This window comes from Pleurodeles waltl, chromosome 3_1 (assembly GCF_031143425.1).
Source record: "Pleurodeles waltl isolate 20211129_DDA chromosome 3_1, aPleWal1.hap1.20221129, whole genome shotgun sequence".
NCBI classification, from domain to species: Eukaryota; Metazoa; Chordata; class Amphibia; order Caudata; family Salamandridae; genus Pleurodeles; species Pleurodeles waltl.
Window position 1 is genome coordinate 1,173,924,273 of NC_090440.1, and position 21,482 is coordinate 1,173,945,754.

The following is a 21,482-nucleotide window of genomic DNA, read 5'->3' on the forward strand; positions in this document are numbered from 1 at the left end:
TTTCCACAGTTCACAAGGGAAATGTTCTGTTGAACAGTAGCAACTGCTTTACCTTTCAGTCTCCAGGTCTAAGTACCAAAAGCAAGGTAATTGGGAAACAAGTTTTACACATTGAACAATGGGACCCTTTACTATTCATGAGAAACAACCTAATGGAAAAATTCATGTTAGAGGAAAATAAATGATTCATCACTTTTACATGACTGCAAAAACAAAGTCTTGAGGCCTAGTTATGCTAACAGAAAAAATATAATGCATTAATATTGTTATTAATAAAACACGCGTAATATGCAATCTTGTAAATCAGCATTAATAATACATCATCAGAATATGTAAAAACATTACAATTATAATAATTAAAGCCTCTTCGTTAAAGCATCACATTAAGTATGACAGAGAAAGGCACTAATTTTTGTGCGCACATGACTTTATACTAATAGATCACATTAAACATTTAAAAAAAAAATCATTTCTACTAGCACTTACTCTAATATATAAAATATATTTCAACATCATCTTAATCTTGTTAGCTCATTTTCAATTCTGGTAGGCACAATGTCCAGCACTAAATAAAATGTGAGCACATTTAAAATACGTCTCAATGCAGCTTTTTCTCTGTTAGGCTTCTTAAAATGTGAATATAAATGTCACCCGATGCTGATTACTAAATTGTTATGCTCCAACAAAACCACAGTGACATCAACTGCTGGATTGGTTCTGTAACCTCAGGTGAGTGTCAGTTGCCTGTGAAGTTGTGGGCTAATCTGCTGTTGATGCGGTCATGGATCCTTTATTTCCAATAAAGGATTTATTCTACTTTACTTTGGTCTGGAATTTATTCTATCTTTGGCATGCTCTTTGGATACCCCTGTTACTACAAGGGCTCATAGTGAGGAGCCTGGTGACTCCAATGACCATGATGTAACAACAACATGATTCTTTCTCAATACCTCTTTTTGTAGAAAATTCTGTTTGGATCATGCTTTGCATTGGATGAAAAAATAACTTCTTGTGAGCGAATATGGCAAATAAAGTGGTGCTGACACTCAGCGGAAAAGAATCCAGCCTGCCTCCCTCTGACTATACCACCAGCCATTGTGTACCACCACACAAATGTATAGAAAGTGCATATATTGGAAGTCATATACGCTTTAAATATGTCTTTCACTTTGGAAGTCGACAAGGTGGTCACATGCATCTGATTTTCCATATCGGTTTGTAAAATAGTTTTTCCCCCTTTGACTTGAGACAGTTATAGAGCTTTTCATATTTTATGTTATGTGTAAGGGTGTAAAACATAAGTTCAAAGGGGCTGTTTTCATTTTCGGATGCCCAAATTAGACACATTTCCATTTAATAAACCTACATAGAATTCACTTACAAATATCAGAGTTTATTCTAAAATGTAGAATGTATTCAGCCATTTAGGCTTAATCATTAACAATTCTTCTATTCCTGCTTTTCAGTAAGAACACATGGGCATTATTAATTTGCCAAATTCCAATTTGGATCTGAAAACAAATATATCTTCATTGTCTGCGCAACCAAAACATCACAGATGCATATAGGTATAGGCCATAATTGTCCAACATAAGCCAGGAGCGGTCAGATTAATGCCTGATTTTCCAGACATCTTCATAAAACTGCATAACATTTATCTAAATGGAACTCATTTACTAATGTTTAATCTAAAATATGGCATGGATCTGGCCGCCCCAGATCTAAGTTGGTTACTTTCAGTGTATGACATTCATAAAAACCCATGAAATGTCTTAAACTAAAATTAGCGCAATCCTTAAAATTGTATTCTGTTTCCTTGTTACATTGTAGCAGGTGTAAGTGACACTGTTTATTATCAAGTTTTTTAAAATAGCGCAATTAATAAAACATTTATCAACAGTCTCTCTGATCTTCAAGAAAATATCCCATTCTCTCACCATGCAGCTGCTGGTGCAAACAACAATTTCTACCAAATATTTATCAAAGTTACACAAATTATTACACTGTTATCCAAAATGTATCTAACCCCTAAAAACATATAGGGTGTAAGAAATTAGGTTGTTGGTTGATTGGGGCGTTAGCCCGGGTCAAAAAGCAATGGAAATCCTTATCAGGGTGAGGCATAAGCCAACCCTAAATTAACCTGTGCTCAACCCTCTGGTAGCATTGCACAGAGCAGCAAGGCTTAATTCAGGGTCAGAGTGCAAAGTATTTGTGCAAAACGTCAAACAGTAATAAAGTGAAAAAAAACACAAAAAAGTATCCCACAACACGTTAGAAAAAATAGAGTGGATTTTAATATATTCAACAAGACCAAAACGACAAAAATCCAATCAGGAGAACTGAAGATCAGCACCAACTGTGTATATCTGGTCACGCTAGAACAGACCAAAGACACAAGTTCAGACTGACCGTGTTGGAGCGCGGGCCACCTACATGGACCCAGTTAAGCGCACTAAACAAAGAACCTTTGTAAGACATTAGGTTGTTGGTTGACTGGCTCGTAAGCCCTGGTCAAGCAGCAACCACAATCCTTGTCAGAGTAAGGCACAAGCAAAACCCCAAATTAACCTGTGCTCAAACCCCAGGTAGTTTGGCAAAGAGCAGTCAGGCTTAACTTAGAAGCAATGTGTAAAGTACTTGTGCAACACTTCAAACAGTAGCACAGTGACAAAACACCACAAAAGGAGCCCACAACAGAGAATGAAAAATAAAGTAGTTTTTAATAAATAAAGCAAGACAGAAAAAACAAAAAACCCATTTAGTAGAACCAGTGATATTGAATTTTAATGTTTTAGGTAAAATAAGCGCCAAAAAGCAAAAAGAGCTATTGGGCATATCTGGTTCCACCAGACCAGGACAAAGTCACAAGTTCAAAGCGAGTGCGTTTGAGCACAGGCCAGCTACAGGAACCTAGTTAAGCCTGTGGAACACAAGTACCTTTATGTCAAGAAGACCAGATCCTCGGGGCTTGCGCATGTTCCCAACATGTCCACCTCTTGGCAGATCCAAACTCCACTAGTTATATAGCACAGAGTTAAAGAATGGCCAAGTGGGGGAATGGATTTTGGGTTGGGAACAGTGGGGAAGGAGACCTGTGGAAGGAAGAGTTAAACAACACAATTGCAAGACTAATCACAATGACTTTCAAAAAGTTTTGTTTCAAATAAACACTTATGGTGAAAATATGAATGGCCTGAGGCTTCACTATAACTAGGCCTCAAGAATCTAGGTACCTGGAATTCAAGAAAAGTTATGCAAGGTTTTCTCATGAACATTCCAGAATTAGCATATTATATTTTGAACAATAAACTCTCTCCAATATACGTAATAGAACAATCTCTGCATTGTAGCAAGAATCAAAGACCACGTGGTTTTTTCTCTGCATGAATGAACTGTACAAATACCATGAAGAACACTTCTACATCACTCTCTGATTAAGAGTTTCAAGACTCAAATGTTCAGGGAATATTATGCACTTTAATCAAAACTGTTCCTCTAAGTTTCAATGTCTAGGAATGATCGCACACTCTGCCGATCTGTATTTCAAAAGTTAAAAACCTGGAAAGAATTGCGCATTCTGTTGCCGATTTGAACATCTAGATTTACATGCAATGAAACGATCGCGCACAATGCCGATCTATGATTCAAGAGTTAAATGCAGGGAAAGAATTGCACACACTGTTGCCGATTCAGAATTCACGATACAAATGTCATTAAATGATCACGCACACTGCCGTTTTGAATGCCAAGAAGTAAATGCCTGGAAGGAATCACGCACACTGGTGCCGATTCGGATTTCACAATGTAAATGCCATGAAATGATCGCGCGCACTGCCGATCTGAATGCCAAGAATTAAATGCCTGGAAGGAATCGCGCACACTGTTGCCGAAGCGGATTTCACAATGTAAATGCCATGAAATGATCGCGCGCACTGCCGATCTGAATGCCAAGAAGTAAATGCCTGGAATGGATCGCGCACACTGTTGCTGATTCGGTATTCACAATGCAAATGCCATGAAATGATCGCGCACACTGCCAATCTGAATGCCAAGAAATAAATGCCATGAGAACAATTGCACACGCGATTTCAAGATTAGGACCAAAACTCGAGTGTCACTGGACAATTATTTGGGGGCCTAACCTGACCGCCGCTTTACCGCCCTGCTTGAAGATCACCAAATAAGCAAGTGCAGGCCTGGAAATGACTGGATAGGCCTCTGGTACAGGACCTCTGCAAAATGCTGCTGCTCTGCACCGGGACCTCTGAATAGTGAGCACGTGGAGCTGGGCTAGCTCCCTTAAAAAGGGCCAAGCCCCGCCCACGAGCCACACCCAACCATGCTGCAAGAAAGGCTTCTAGAAAGTCTTAGAATAAAGGACCACACCCTGTAGTCCTGCAAACAAGCCTTGCCAATGAACAATGAATTACAAACAGCATTAATGACTTTTCAAGGTGAAAGCTCTGCAATGCAAAAGGTTAACATACTGCATAGAAACACAATGCATGAAATATGCCTCTGCATAAGCACTGGGTTTTTGCATTTACGTCGCCTGTAGAGTGCGCACTGTCCTGATGTTGACACGTTAATTCTATTTTGCCGAGCTTTCCGTGGATTCATGTCAAAGATGCATTGTGCAGCTGAGGAGATGCATCGATTCAGAGACGCAGCCAGGCTGCGGTGAAAGGTCCTGTTACGTCAACATCAAGGATCCAGTCGACAGGGCTTGGGATGTGTAGTCCGGAGTTGGGGATGTGGCGTGCAGCTGGCGATGCTTCGGCTCTGAAGAGCTGTGAAGCTGCAATGTGGAGTCCTGTATTGTCATCCGGGCTGCCGTCGATGACAGATGAGAGGACCTGGGCTTTGGATGATCCTCACCACCCAGGCAATGCATAAGTTGCGAGTACCGACATGTGTGATGCGAGTCTTTGCGACAAATTCAATCCACGCAGCAGCATCAATGTGTCAGTTCTGCTTAAGGATGCACCCCTAAGCCCAGGCGATGAGTTGGTTTTGCTAGGGGATGTGTCACTCAGCAGAGGATGCATCTGTTCCACTGGCAAACACCTTAGGCCTACTTCCAAGGGTCCAGGACTGGGGTTGCACCGTTTGACAGGGTAAACTCACAGATGGCAGAGTCCAGGTGCAGATGCAAGGAGGTTGGAAGCATGTAATGTCCCTGAGGCTTCAGATTAGGAGCCCAGCCAACTAGTTCTTAGAGTCACTCTGGGTTCAAGACCTGCCGGCCCAGTCGTTCTCACCCAGGCAAGAGGGTATCAGGTCAGCACAGCAAAACAAGAGTCCAGCAGAGTGGTAGTCCTTCAGCAGCACGGCAGTCCTTTCTGGCAGAGTATCGACAGATCCAAAAGTGTATTGAAGTGGTGGTATCTGAGGTCCACTATTTATACCCTAAAGCCTGGTTTTGGAAGGTGGGAGAAACGTCTAGACAGCGACTTTGAAGTGCAAATAATTCCATGCCTCCCTTGCCCTGGTTCCAAGCTATCTGAAATGACAATACAGGGCCATTAGGCCCTTTGCTTGCGTAAAGGACACAGCCTATTCAGGTGTAAGTGAGGCTGTGTCTAGCACCTCCCTTCCATTCTGCCCCAGGAGGCCCATCAAGTCACACCAAAGCTCCCATTGAGTGTGCCTGTCCCAAGGGCCAACTATACCCAGTCATGTGACCAGAGAGAGGCTGCAGGCACGAAATGGCTAAAGCAAGAAAATGACAACTTTCTAAAAGTGGCCTTTTCAGAATTGCAATGTAAAATCCAACTTCACCATAAGTTAGGATTTTAAATTGTGATTTCAGAGACATCAGACTTGAAGGAGTTATCACTTCCCCTTTGAAAATTAAACTTATAAAATCTAATCAGTGTTATCCTATTGGAGAGATAGGCCTTGAAGTAGTGACAACGAATTTAAGAGTGTTTCACTATCCGGACATGTAAAACTAAAAAGTACATATCCTACTTTTTAAAAACATTGCACCTTGCCCTTGTGTTGTCCAGGTCCTATGCTAGGTGTGACTTATATGCATTGAAAAGGAAGGTTTGGGTCTAGCAAAAGGTTTATTTTTCCAGATCTAAATTGCAGTTTAAAACTGCACACACAGGATCTGCAATGGCAGGCCTGAGATTTTTAAAGGGCTATTTAAGTGGCTTTCACAATCAGTGCTGCAGGCCCACTAGTATTTAATTAACAGCCCTGGGGAAACGCAGGACACTTAACTAGGGACTTATAGGTAAATGAAATATGACAATTTGGGATAAGCCAATATTACCATGTTAAGAGGAGAGAGCACAAGCACTTTAAAGTGTGCAGAGTCCTAAGAACAGCAAAAACAAGATCAGAAAGAGTGCAGGAGGATGGCAAAAAGTTAGGACGAAGACCACGCTAAGGTTGACAAGTCTAACAACTTTCAATCCTGTTTGTAGAGCATTGCGAGGGTCAGCGTTGAAGTTGCGTTGCGCAACCGACGTGATGTGTCGGTTCCGAGATTTGGCGAGGCTGGGATGCGAGGTCCAGTGTTGTCATAGGGATTCCCATCGATGAGGTCTTACAATTCAATTTTCGGCATTGAAGATGTGTTGCGCAGTTGGGTAGATGCATCGGTTCTGAGGAACTGTAAGGCTACAATGTGGAGTCCTGTATCATCATTGAGGCTGCCGTCGATGGGGGATGCGTAGGCTTGGTCAAGGACACAACATGCAGTGGTGATTAGATTAGGCAGTAGGCTGGGATACGATGTGGGTCTTTTCGATGGTGGAGATACAGACAGCGGAAGCAACGCATTGGTTCGGCTTCGGGCTCCAGAGCAGAGGAGATGCATCAGTCCTGCTGGACTCAAAGAGGCTGGCAGCGCACCTTAGGCCCACTTCCAAGCTAGGAGGTCAGCTAACTAGCTCCTAGGGTCACTCTGGTGGTCTTGGTTTCTACAGATGGAGGTCCAGTCCTTCTCATTCAGGCAAGAGAGTAGCAAGCATCAGGTCAGCACAGCAGGGCAGCAGTCCTTCAGAACAGCTGTCTAGCAGTGGCAGTCCTTTCAGCAACACAGCAGGAGTCCTTATTCCTGGCAGGGTGTACACAGGTCCAGTAGTGTACTGAGGAATTGGTGTCTTAGGTCCAATATGTATTCCCAGTTCTGCCTTTGCAGTGGGGAGGCCTTTCGAGAGGCCTGCCTTTGAAGTGCACAAGTGGCCTGCCATCCTTGTCCTGGCTCCAGACTAACTACAGGGGGTATGCAGCTCTTTGTGCAGAGACAGGACACTGTCTATTCAAGTGTAAGTGGGGCTGTGCCCAGCTCCTTCCAGTGATGGTCCATCCAGACACACCTAAGCTCCCTACTGTGTGTGGCTGTCTAGGAGGAATACACAAAGCCCAACTGTCAACTACACCCAGTCATGTGACCCAGAGTCAGGCTGCAGGCACCAAATGGCAAAGGCAGGAAAATGCCAACTTTCTAAAAGTGGCTTCTTAAAAACTGAAATTTAAAATTATACTTTACCATAGGTTAGGATTTGTTATTACAAATCCAAAGACACCCAACATGATTATGTAATCTACAGCTTATTAAATGTAATACAGAAACCCCAATGCTGTCATATAGGGGAGGTAGGCCTTGCAGTAGTGAAAAACAAATTCAAGTGTTTTTCACTACCAGGGCATGTAAAACTTAAAAGTACACATCCAACTTTTTAAATAAACTGCACCCTGACCTGTAGGCTGTCCATGGCCTACTCTAGAGGTCACCTACTTGTATTAAAAAGGAAGGTTTGGGCCTGCTAAAAGGTTTATTTTGTGCTTGATTGTGGGTAGTACCATTTCCCACCCACAGATGGGCAATCTGATTCAACTGAAACACACAGCGGATTGCAACATTCAATTAGCGATTTAGGCTATGAATTGTCTGTGTGGTTTTTTATATGTAGGTAAAACAGAGAGGCATATTAAGGTACGCATTAAGGAGCACAAGAGCATGATTAGAAACAAGAATGGAAATTCATCTCATGTAGCACATTGGTTTGACCACAATCATAACATTGCTCAGTTACGATTCACAGAGCTTGAGATTATTTTTTATGGACCCTGAGACCAATACTCATAAGCGGCTATCACAACGTGAAACCTATTGGATCAAGAGGTTGAACAGCCTCATTCCCACAGGCCTCAATTATAATTAGAAATGGTGTGCTTTTTGTAAATTGTGGCCATTGGTGACCAGCCAGCCTTTTCTGTCACAACCAGCACCCTTTAGAACCAGTTCAGCCATTTATATTTAATATAAGACAGGTTTAGGTATCTCGAACATATCCACATCTACACATATTCTGTAACACGTAGGGGCAACATGTTTCATATTCTATTTTAATACCAAGCTGTTTTCATGACTATGTTGTTTAGTATCTGTTTTATATACCATGTATTATGGTTTATTTTCTTCAGTTCTAATCTTTCAATAGACACAATGTTGTGTGTAAATCTTGGGCTATATTTATTAACATCAGCCAATGTTCATGTCGTCATGAATCTGACAGTGTTGCTACCATGTTTGTACAAACATTTATCATTTGCCCGTTGTTCAGGTTTTACTGAGTCAATAAGTGTATAGTACATAATTCTATAGTCACATGGCCCTTTTTGTGTCCCATGCATGTTCATTTCACTTGGGGTTGCTTGCCTCAGTGATACAAGGCATTTGCCTATAATAAGCACTGCTTATATTTTACGTCCCTCATCATGTTTATTCTTTTCACTTTAGGGTTGTTTGACTTGGTACAAGGCCTTTGCGTTTACTAAGCACCAGTCCTTTTCTGTACCTGCTGCAAGTTCTGTAATTGACAGGGGTGCAGTCTTGAGCCAGTCTGTCAACTATTTTCATTCGAGTGTGTGTGTCTATGACATGGGTGGCTCGTGTTTTATATTCCCAGCATTCTCCCTGGGACACACATTTCCTTTGACGGTGCCGCATTTGTACACAAGGGTTTAGCGTTCTTCTTGATCCCCATGTAATACGCACACTGTTGTTAGTTCACTGCATGTGTGTTCTTTTTATTTTTTATTTTCGCTTGTAATGGTTTGTCACGATTCACAGAGCCTGTGTATCACGTTTTGGAATTTAACTACCACTTTTTGTGGAATATCATGCTGTTGCTTTTAGGTATTTTTAGTATAGCTTATATGGTTATGGTAAGGGGGTTATCTGTTGGCTTTTTCTGTTTGGCACTGACTGTTGATTAATCCCGGAGATCTATCTTTCACGTTGCAATAGCCGCGTATTCACCAGCTGCGAGGCACCATTTGAATGGCTTGTTTCTCTTTTTAGACTGCGGGAAGATACTGCATGAGTCAGGTATTTTCTTCAGTCACTGTTTCAGTTTTGCCCATGGTCCACCTGAGCGCTTGTATTTTCGGCGTGACAGCTGACACTTGCTGTTTTCTACTAGAATGGATTTACAATGATTGGCAAGTGCTTTTCCATTATCATGCTACGTAAAATGTGGTTCTTTGTATCTCCTTTTCATGTCCCAATATTGCTTCTTGTTTTTGAGTGGGGGAGAGAAGCATACAAAGCATGGGCACATGTATTGTTTGGGATACCTTCAGGCTTGCTGGTTTTGTATTATTTGTCTGTTAATCAATCTGTGATGCTATTCCTATATTTATTTTGATTGTTTCAATTTGCGTTTTACAGTTGCCCCTGATGAAAGGTGTGTTCACCAGAAATGCACAGGGTTTTGTTTTGCAACCGTGAAAGATTCTTCGAGTTCGGAATGTCAGCTTCATGTTATTTAGAAGTGTGATGACACTTGTACAACACCACTGATCTAGAAGCTATTAAATTATTTTGGACAATTAAAACTCCTGCCTCAAACTGCTGTTATATTTGTTTATAAGTTTCTGGTTATTTGATACAGTTTTGTTTGCTTTTGTTCACTCTGAAGCCTATTTTGGCATCAGCTGGACGTGCTGATCCTAGTACATCTCATTGTTCTAGTCCATTCTAAGTTACTTCCTGAGCTCAGGCAGGGCTCGTTTCAGCACTGCACGCTGAGTTTGTTTACAATATTTTAATAAGTATAATAGTTCTGTTAACACTGTGTAACTACTGTAGAGTGCACTGTGACCATTGTCAGACAAAAGGTTTATTTTTCCAGGTCAAAATGGCTGTTTAAAACTGCACACACAGCCTTCAATGGCAGGACAGTGGCGTTTAAAGTGCTACTTAAATAGGAGACACAACCAGAGGCACGAGGCAACTAATAGCATTTAATTTACAGGCAGTGCCCCTTTACTAGGAACTTACCAGTAAATTAGCAATGCCAATCAGGTGTAAGCCGATTCTACCATGTTTCAAAGAGAGAGCACAAGCACCTTAGCACTGGTTAGCAATGGTAGAGTGTGCAGAATCCTAAAGCCAGGAAAAAAAAGTCAGCAAACAGGAGGTTTGAAGACAAAAAGTTAGGGGGAAAACCATGCCAAGGATGCCAGGTCTAACATAGGGGCATATTTCACCCAGTGCAGCACAGCAGGGGAACTTGCAGTGCAGCGTTATGTGAAAGGGACAGAGCACAAATGCTCCATATTTACTGGCTGGCACTCTGTGTGTTCCCTAGCGGCAACGCAAGCATCTTTGCATAGTGCAAGCTTGCCTATGTTACAAACAGTATTATTTTTGTGCAGAAAGGGATACCAAAGAGACATTTCCTTTCTATGTGTGATGCAGAGTGCATCGTACATAGAAAACGGATATGTCAAGGAGAAAAAAAAAGATTTTTCTTATTATTACACCATCATCTGGGAAGCATACCGATTTTACGCAATCCCAGGTCTGCAAAATTATATAAATATGGGATTGCATCAAATTCTTGAGTGGATGCACAGGAATACCCATGCTCTGCCCATGAAACGCCTACCAGTTCCAAATGTATCATAAAGCAGCACAACCTGCAGCGTTGTTACATTTGTTTAGAAATTCATGCAAAGCAGCACAAACCGCCCTTTGTTTGCTTGTAAATTTTACTGAAGCCTTCACATTGTCCTTGCTTCATCTTGCGAAAAGCAAGGACAACACAAATGCTTAGTAAATCTGGGCCATATTTTACTTAAACTAACATCTATGGGTATAATTTAATAGATTTGCCACAATATATGGATTTATATCGCAACACTGCATGGCCTTGCCTATGCAACCAGCCCAATCCGTTCCCCTTTATATCACATCTTTCCTCCCTCCATTCTTGGGCTCTGTCTAATATTGTTCCCATATTCAAGAAGGGTGATCGCGCCCCACCCAAATTTTACATGCCAATATCCCTGAGAGATAGCGCTGTTACAGTAATAGGCAGGGTGGTGTTTAATCCCTTTTCAAGCTGGGTGGAGGAGAATAACATTCCTTGTCCTTTCCAGTGGGGCTTTCGGTCAGGGCTGGGTACGGTGGATCAATGTTTGAATTTGAGTTTGTTGATCGGGAAATACACATTGATTTGACATGGCCCTCTGTACCTATCCTTCATGGATCTCTCTACAGTTTTCGACCATGTGATCCGAGCCAAACTGTGGAAGATGTTATTAGACCTTGGAATGGATTTTCCTGTAGTCAATTTCTTACTCGCTCCATGTTGATCTCCCTCCAGAGTACAGCTGAATGCCCAGGGGGACATGACTGCAGAATTTGCCCTCAAAAGTGGGGTTTGCCAGGGATGTATTATGGCCCCGTTGATCTTTTCTATACACATAAATGATTTGTGTTCTGTGCTAAGTGAGGCCCCAGTGGATGTTCCTAGGGTTGCATGTACTCTGGTTCCGGCACTTTTATATGCTGACGAACCCCAAGTGCGCTGTGGACACTGGTAGAATGTTCTGTTCTTTTTATGAGCAGTCTGGATTTGACCACAAATGATGGAAAGTCACACATCATGGCTTGTGGGCCTGGTAAACGTAATATTGCCAGGCTTAGAATTAAGGGACAGTATTTGGAGAGTGTTAATGGTTTTAGTTACCTTGGAGTAAATTTTAACTCTAAGGGTTTGTGGTCGCCCCAAGAGCGTCCAGCTTGTCTAAAACTTAATAGAGTGTCTGGCTTATTGTTTAGTCTACCAAGAGGTTCGATTCTACCTCCCGTAAATATCTATAATGCTCAGTGTGTTCCTGCCACTATGTATGGAGCAGCGGTTTTGGGGCTTTTTTTAATATTAGAACCCTCCAAAGTGAGGAATCTCATATATGCCATAGATTACTTCAGGTCCCCCTGACAAGTTCTGCTTTCATTATGCATTCTAAGTTGAACCTGAAATATATCACGGATGGGGTGAGTTTGGCTCCAATGTTGATGTGGATAAGAGTTTGGTTTAACCCAGCAGCGTCCTTGTGTAGGAATATAATTACTGACTGCCTCAATTTGGATAAGGGGCGTCCTGTCTCCTGGATCAAATACATATTTAGAACTTTTAGCTTGCTGGACCCAGAGAATTTTTTAACATCTCCGTCGCTCATTTGGAGGAGTGACAAGCTGATAGTGAAGCGCCGCTATTTTGAGTACTGTGCGGACAATAGACTACTGAAGACGGAGCTAAGGAAAGTGTCTGTTTTATACTATTTCAGATACTTTGAGACTTGTGAGCCAGCGCTGTATATGTTGTTACCACTCTCAAAATGGGAGAGGTCTCTATTGTTCCGATTCAGAGCAGGCACTGTACTGAGGTTGGAATGCTTTCAGGGTGAAAGTAGCTTGGTTGGTGATTCTGCCACACCATGCCCATGTAATAACCGGGGGGAGTAGTCTTTATTGCATTTTATGTTTTTTTGGTAGATTCTTTCCCCCTCAGTTTAGAACTTTTCTTAACCTGCTCTTGAAAAAGCTGGGGCACCATAAGTGTAGAGATGCACTGTTTTATTTAGAAATGCTGTGTGAGGAGGAGATATGTTTGAGAGTAAGCTCTTTCGTCTGTGCGGCTGATACAATTAGAAAGTCGATAGAAGGGTAGTTTGGAGAGACAAAGGTTTTGCGGCGGAACAAATGCAATTTTATTTTTGTTTTATATTTTAATGATTAAATACTATCTCTTTTGCTTTAAATAGGCACCACCTATAAGTACCTGCCTTTCTTAATTGTATTTGCCAGCTATAGACGTTAGATGAGAGAGGCTGTTAAAGCTGTGAAGTCACCGCCTCTGTTATATTTTATGATTACAGCATTTGTAGTTTGCAACTCTTAATTTTGTTTATGGTTTGACCATAATGGTCTTTGGATGGATTGTGTTGTGTATGATATAGAATGTTTTGAGCCTTGAGTGTATATGGCTGACAGACTATCCTAATATAGAGAGTTACGGGGAAAGACAGATGTGATATGAAGTTTATCAGGGGTATTGAGACTAGGTTCACAAGACCTTGTGTGTTCTATGTAGTTCCTGTTTCATTCTCATGTGTATTTGCACTCATTCTGTTGCACTTTGTTGGGATTTTAATCCCTTTGTGATTTTGGGGGATGCCTGTCTTTTTATATACTTTAATGTAATTGGTATTAGATGGAAAATGCTGCATTTTTTAATATCACAGTTTTATCTTTAGCATTTTGTATTATGCTTGTATTAATACTTTTATGATTTTATCTAAAATCAAATAAAGCTGATAACGAACAAATGTACTCTGTGTGACACGACACATTGGTGCTTTGCTAGCAGTTATAGTTTACTTTGTTTTAATAGTGTCCGCTTTTGGTACCCTATGCATTTGACTAGAGGTGTGCAAAATGTAAGTAATTTTCTTTGGCGTAAGTATGTGAAATTCCTTAAAAAATTATGTGAAATTATTAAAAATTCTACAAAATGCAAACCCAGCATTTAGGGATATATTTTAGCATGAACTTCGTCCCCATGCCCGTTTTGAACGTGACAACACCAGTTGTGTTAAAAAAAAAATAGCCGTTAGTTATTTGCATTGTTGTTATGCTCCCACAATAAAATTATGCCACATGGTGTAATTGGAGGAATTTCACATAACAAGGATAACGAGAAATTCACCAAATTCTTTGAGATCACATTATGTTAACATCATTTTCACCTGTGCTTGTATCTAGCAAAATTGCACAACGGATTAAGATGATCCTGGTGAGTACATTAAAGACATACATCAGACGATCACCAGGACGTTCAAATATGTCATCTATGCCAACTGCCTCTAAAATAGTAACGTAGCAGTCTACATTTAAAATGCTATTACACTTGCTTCTCTTATGGGATAATATTTGGAATGGTATCGTATTTCATTCTTCAGCCTGAACCTGGCCCATATGTATTTACAACGATGCCTTTACGTTGAAAAAAGAGTTTCTGTTTCTGTCTCATGCAGGTGCCCTTTCCTGCTGACGAGGGGCATCTTTTATTCTGCCTCAACCATAGGTTGGAAAATCTTTGACCCATAAGACTTCTTCTACCAATGTAGAAGCCAAAGCACGGCATGAGTCAAATGGTCTCTTTAAGCCTTGTGGTCAGCTTGTCAAATCATTTTAAACTAGTGACTTTCTAAATTGATTGAAATGCTGTTCAGTATGACAAGAGGTGTCTCTTATTCCAGTGAATTATGATTTTTTTTCCCACAGTGGTCCTATATAACAGTATTTTTAGCACACATGTGCAGCATTTCAATCATATATGTCTAAACCCTTGTCAAAAGGTCCTGTACGAAATCAGTTTAGGCCGCAATGACGGGCTCTGCCACTAAATAAACACGCACACAAACTCTGTTTACTTTTGTGGGAATGGCCTTAAGCGTTCCATATTCCATTTATTTAATCTCTTTGGCCTAGCCCGGCCCAGGGGTGTGTGTGAATGATGTGGCATATGCTGCGTCGAATAGATGAGCGCCACCCTTCATCTCTCCTCAAGTTGGCTTGCAACCCCTGCTTCCAGGTGATCGATGTGGGTCTGAAAGTTTGAGTCCCCATGCATAGTCCTTAAGTGACTGGCTGATAGCTGGATTGGACCTGAGGTGGTATCATTGGTTCCTTCCATGGTTAACTGTTTGATCACCAGCTGCCTTGCCCGTCGGTATGTCAGTTGAGGTGAAGCACTGCACCGGGGGTGAGCTTGCCCTCGCCTCCAATGGAGGCATAATTTATGTTGCTCTGAAGGAATACCTCCAGGCTGTAAAATCTTGTCCCCCAGTTGCCTTTTGAAGATTTTTCCCCAGATGCGGTTGGTATGTCTGCTATCTGTGCATTTTTTAACCAGGACTTATTCAGGATCACCTGTTCGCCTCTTCTGGTGGAAGTGATCATTGTTAAGTGGACATCGAGGACTTGCTAGGGATCTTTTTCAAATGGCATTCGGAATTTCCAGCTAGGATGGTGGTCCCCAGTCAACACCAAATCTCCCATCTTAATGGCCATGGATACAGCACCCCTGTCTCTAATTGCTCGATCATTGGTTGGCTTTCTTTTTATCTGCACTGAAGTTGCGTTCAAGTTTAAGACTTCTAGCTGTGGCTGATGGGATGCAGTCTCTAATAAGCCTCCCAAACATGAGGTCAAATGGGGCACACTTTGTGGTGCTGTGAGGGGTGAACCGATATACTCTCGGAAATTGATACAAGCAATATTCCAGGTCGCCACCTTGATCTACCTCAATCCTCAGGTCTTTATTGAGAGATCATACAAAGTGCTCAGCCTGGTCATTTGATTAAAGCAACTGTGGCATGATCTTCTGGTGTTAAATTCCAAGGCACCTGAGGTAGTTCTTAAATTCTTGGTCTTAGGACGGTGGGTCGGTGCCAGTTTTGAGCTCTTTAGGGAGATGATACAGGGGGCAGATGTTCTCCAAATTAGGCTTTAATATTGGGAACACTGTGGACGGCGTCAGCTGAACCACTGGATACTTGGAGTGGCTATGATTACCACCATTAATCGCCCATCTAGAAAACTCCTGAAGTCCATGCTAAGGTGAGCCCAGGGATGTGGGTGAAGGTCTGTTGTTGCAATAGGAGCAGTCCTTGCCCCTCCTCCAGTCACCCGGCTGTGGTGACACCATTTCACCTTGCTATTGACTGCTCTATCCATCCTTGGGAACCCGACTTTGCTCCTGAGCTGTGCCTTTGTCTTAGCCACCCCTTGGAGAACCTGTGGGCCAGATCAACTACTCGGTTTCATAGGGTCTCTGGAATATCGAGGCAACACGCTCAGAGCAGGAGCCCATCTGTAGTACAGCTGTGATCATTGCGTACACGCCACCATTGAGCAATGACCAGTTTCTCTTTGGGGTTCTAGGTCTGGGTATCATCTAGAAAGTGCTTCCTCGCTTGATGGAGTAGTGCCTTGGTAGTTTTTTTCAGACTTTGATCTGCTGCAGCCATTTGTGTCTCTTCCAAAGTCATCAATGTGGGGCAGGCTCTCAGTGTAACCATCCTTACGAAGTCTTCTGCCCCTTCATTCATTTCCTTGCCTCCATCCTTGCCCACTGGCGCATGTCTGGATAGGACATTGGCCGGGGTGTGTGCTCCAGGTGTGTATACAACATTGCAGGTGTACATCTGCAGCTGGACTGCCCACCATTCTATCCTCAGCAGGGGGTGTCTTGACATATCTGCAAACAGTGGGACAAGTGGCATATAGTCTGGGATGACTCTGAAACATCTCCAACAGAGATAGAGAGGAAAGTGACGACAGTCTCATCTGATCACTAGCGCTTCCCTCACAATTGCACATAGTGAGACTCATTTTCCATCAGGGCCCTGCAGGCATATGCAACTGCAATGAGGACTCACATTCCCAGACTGTTCCCCAGTAATAGCACAATACTGAGACCCACAAGACTTGCCTCAACCACAGGATTTGTGTCACAAAGAGGCTCAAAATATGCCATAGCGGTGTCCTTCAGCAGAGCGTACTTTCCCCATAAAAGGCTGTATGAGCTTTGGTGTCCTCCTCCTACCATGTGAGCCTTTGAGAGGGCTCCAAGGGCTCCGAAACTGTGGCTAGATTTGGTATGAACTGCCCACAGTAGGAGCCCATCCCCAGAAAACTCCAGACCTCGAGGCGTTTCATGTCATGGTTGCTTTTTGTATGGCATGTGCTTTTTTGGATGCAATTTCAGACTGTTTCTGGAGAGGATGTAGGTGAAGAATTCTATGGACTGCTCAAGGAAGGAGCACTTTAGTTTGTGTAATGTCAGGCCTTGACTAGCTAGCTAGGACAGTTAAGCCCTGCGCCACACGGCTAGGTTAGTGTGGCCCTGGTGATGCTTGTTGAGCACTGTGGAGTAAATCAATATGTTATCATTGATGTTCTGGGACCCTGCTAGTCCTGACAGGGTCTTTTATATTGTATGTTGGAAAATGTCTGCCGCCAAAGAGATACCACAGGTTAAGGTGTTTGTACCTTCTCAACCCAAGGTGTGAGGACAAGGTTGTGATGTACCAGGCTGAGGGATCAGGCACCAGCTGTCAGTACCCTGCATTGATGTCCATCTTCAAGAACCACTGGGCACCAGTCAGGCCTGCAAAATTGGCTTCCATTGTCGACATGAGGTGGCGTTCTCAGTGGATTGCTTTACTCGGCAGCCGTATGCCAAAACCGGCTGTCTTTGATTTGGGGTTACTACCACTGGGGGCACCCATGCTTTGGGATCAGTCACCTTCTCAATGACTCTTAATTGTTCCAACTTGCATAGTTCCCAATCAATCAGGGGGCGCAAATGAAATAGTACTCATCAGTGGTGTACAGCAACAGGTTTTACAGCGGGGGTCAATGTGTAACTTGACCTGCAAGCCCCTGAGGCACCTGAGCCTTTCAAACAACTGTGGAAAGTACTTCAGCACTTCTTCCGCTTGTGTGTTAATGGTGTGCTCCAGCCCTATGTCTTTGGCAGTGCTGTACCCACTGAGAGTGCCCATACCTTCTTTAGTGACATGAAATTTCATGATGTGCCCTTTTTCCACTTGCACTTCAATTACTTCCGCCAGGGGCAATGGGCTGGGGCTGCTATATGAGTGTATCTTGGCTGTGGAAGTCTGCAAAATTGGCCTGGGTTGTAGTTCCTTGAACAGTCACAGGTTCATGATGTTCAAGGACGCTGTTTGTCACTGTCTTGTGCGCTTAACTCAACTGTGCGTCCAGCAGTCTCTTCATGTGATGCACCACCTTCAATTGTCATTTACTTCGGTGAGGAACGGGGGCATGGTTTGCCTTGTGTTCTTCATTCTTTGTCCATGCTCCCGCAGATCTGGGTTAAGTGGTTTAGTTTCCCTCACTGGGAGCATGTCTAACCACTTGCGGGCCAGGCATCCACTGCATGCAGCTGTAAGCTGCAGTTTCTGTACATCCTTAGCATTTGTACACAGCTCAACACACTCTTCCTGTTGCGCCGCGAGCCGCTGTGGCGCAACCCAGCAAAACCGCGGCGGCCCGCAAGCGGGCCACAGGGGAAGCCGCGGTCCGGGTCAAGGGTCACGGCACCCGCGGCGGCCCTTTTCTCCGGCCGCGTGCCGTATTTAGAGCGCGGCAGGGCCAGAGACCCAGAATTGGGTCGCGGCCCTCGCTGCGCTCAGCGCGCGAGGTAAATTCTGTATTAGGGTGTCTGGGCCCCCCTCCATAGCACCACTCACCTGACACATGCTTGAGACCTTCCTTATTATCCATGCCTAGTTTTTAAAGCATGCGTTCTCCTTCCCAGCATGCTATGCTCTTCCCTTCTTCCCTGCATGCATTTTTTCCTCCTACACAGGGGCATGTTTTCTATCTTTAGTTATGGCTTCTTCCCAAACCAAGATGGTGGTGTTACTTCTTCCTGTTTATCACTTCCTGTCTAGGAGTATATAAGGGGAACCTTTTCTTCTTCTCATTGCGTTGCAACACTTCAGCGGTGGTGGTCACGCTCCGGCTGGTTCTCTTTTGAGACGCCAGTCGTTCTTGTTCCGTCTTCCAGATTTCCAGGATCTTAAGTTCTAATCCTTGTGTCCTCCATCTGTTTCAGGGAGTTCCTGATGGAGGTTTTTTCCCCCTTGGGGTTTTTCCTCTGGGACTCCTTCTGGAGGGCACGGACTGTAGTGGCTTACTATTGTCAAACAGCACCGTGGCTACCGGAAGGGGTCGGCCCTACCTCGGCCAGAGCAGGACTTGCAGGAACTGGGGCCGCTCACCATCCCTCTCCAGTATCGACGGTAAGCCCAGGGTGAATTGTGACACTTCCTCAATTGGGATGGGCTTGACGTCTCCAGCCCAGCAAGTGCCACTCCTTTAGACAAGATCAGGTCCATCTCTTCAGTTTTTTCTGTTAGAGAGCTCATGCAACTGCACCAGTATAAGAATGTCTCCTAAGCTCGCACCCTGCCAAGTTTCCCAGGTCCATGTATGATGTGCTGGTGTAGTTCCGTTTTTTTCTTTGAATTTTGGGACTTGTAGTCTTTCTTATTGCATTACAAAATAGGCCCAAAAGTCCAAAAAAAAAAAAACTGAACTGGAGCAGCACATCACACATGGACATGGGAAACTTGGCAGCTGTTAGCTATCTCAGGGTGGATGAATGGCACCCTTGAATGATCTGGGCAAAACATTTCTTGGCCTGATTGTCATCCACACACATGTTGGCCAGAGGCTTTAGCCTAACATGGAAGCTGTCAATGGTTTCACCTTCTCGTTAGCAGGCCGGCCGCAGTTTAAATGTTTCAAATTTGGGGTTTAGTTGGGGGGTGAAATAAGCATTGAGAGCTGTCTCAGCCACCTCATAGTCCCCTTTACGGGGAGGGTCTCAAACAACAGGATTAGCTCTTCACCATCAAAATGTAACAGTAGTGACTGCTTCAGTGCACCATCTGTTTTGTGTGCTGCTGGAACATAGTTGTCAATTCTACTTAACCACGTTTTCCACCTCAAGGAGGCTGTCACTGAATTTATGAGGGCACTTGGCTCTGGTGGCAGTGGTGGGGCAGGAGCGTGGTGCTGTGGGGGTTCATCTGCCACTGTACCGGTTGGGAGTGTGACAGTGAATGGCTGTAGGCAGACACCTCACTCTTTAGGCAGGCAAAGGTACTGGGGCTGCTAGCCTGCTATCCCCTTTGCCTCATGACTGGGGCCTGGAAGTAGAATCTAGTAGCAGGAGAGACTCCTCTTAGAAACACCATTTTATGGCTTTCAGCTCCAGGTAACAAACTTCCTGGGCCACCCACCTGTTTCAAGGCCGGGCTGGACCAACCAGTGGCTCTCTGGCATGTTGTTTGCCGAATCAGCAGCAGGTGGCCCTCTCTCCACTGCGTCTTCCTTGCAGCAGATGGGTGCCCACAGTGTATTCCACTTGTGGGTGGGCCTGCAGGACAAGTGTTCTGTGCCTGGTCATTCCGAAGTCATGGGGTGTGCGACAGCTGAAGGCCCTCTAGAGGGCCACCTGGCCTCCAACATATTTTGTTCCCACTTCACACTCTGAGGGCTGAGCACAGCCTGAGGAGATAAATAAAGAGGCAAGTGGTCGCTTAGGCCATTGCTGATAACTACAGTCAAGAGTATTTTTTATGAGTCCTGCGCGAAGTAATTAACGCTGCGTTAGAAGCAGACCTGACGCTGGCGACAAAGTTGGTAACCACCCACAACCACCCACCAATAATCCACTCTCCTGATACCGCATTGACAGGTGCACATTGGAGCAGTCAGCCTGCTAACGGCTGCTTGGGCACATCTCCTTCAGACCAGCAATCGTGGTGGTCAGCCAGCTCAGCTAGAGCAGGCCCCTGCCTGCTGGTGAGTCCTGCCACCCATGAAGCAGTGGCTCGCATTACCAGTTAACTCCCTGGCTCCTGCACCAATATTGGCTGTCTCCCCATTGCCCGATCAAAGGCCCACCACCCATTCAGCTAACCCAGAAACATTCCTGCAGGCCGGGACAAGGTGCATTGTGCTGAATAGGCTTCCACGGCCCAGGCCAGTGATAACCTCTGCAATGCCACGTGGTCCACTGGCCTCTTCAGTCTGCCTCCCGCACAGCTGCTTTTTGCTTTCATACCTCAATGTTCCAGAGTCTTCCAGCTGGGTGAAGAGCTTGTTTATTATTCCCCAGGCCCACCTGGCAGGTCAGAAGTACATCCAAGGTCAGGCACAGCTACCTGGAAGAAGACAACAAAAGTAAGATGTAAAGAGAGCTTATGACACTGAGAGCACTGAATGCATGTACCATCACAAATAAATATATGCTAGAGAAAACACAAACTGAAACAACCAGATTCTATGCTGCAGCTACGAAGAACCCACCCATGGCATTTGGTGCATGCATAAATAGGGGGCAACACAAAAAAAATAGAAGAACAAAGAGAGAAATAACAAGGACAGAAAGAGAAGGAGAGACAACAGGAATGGAAATACAGGAGCAATATAGGCCATACAACGCACAGGCAAAGACAGTCACAGAGCAAAAGCAAGCATCAGCAGGACAAGGAAACCCACATAAGAATGAACGACCAGTAGTACGGACAAGTGCACCCACTCCTGTGCTGTACGT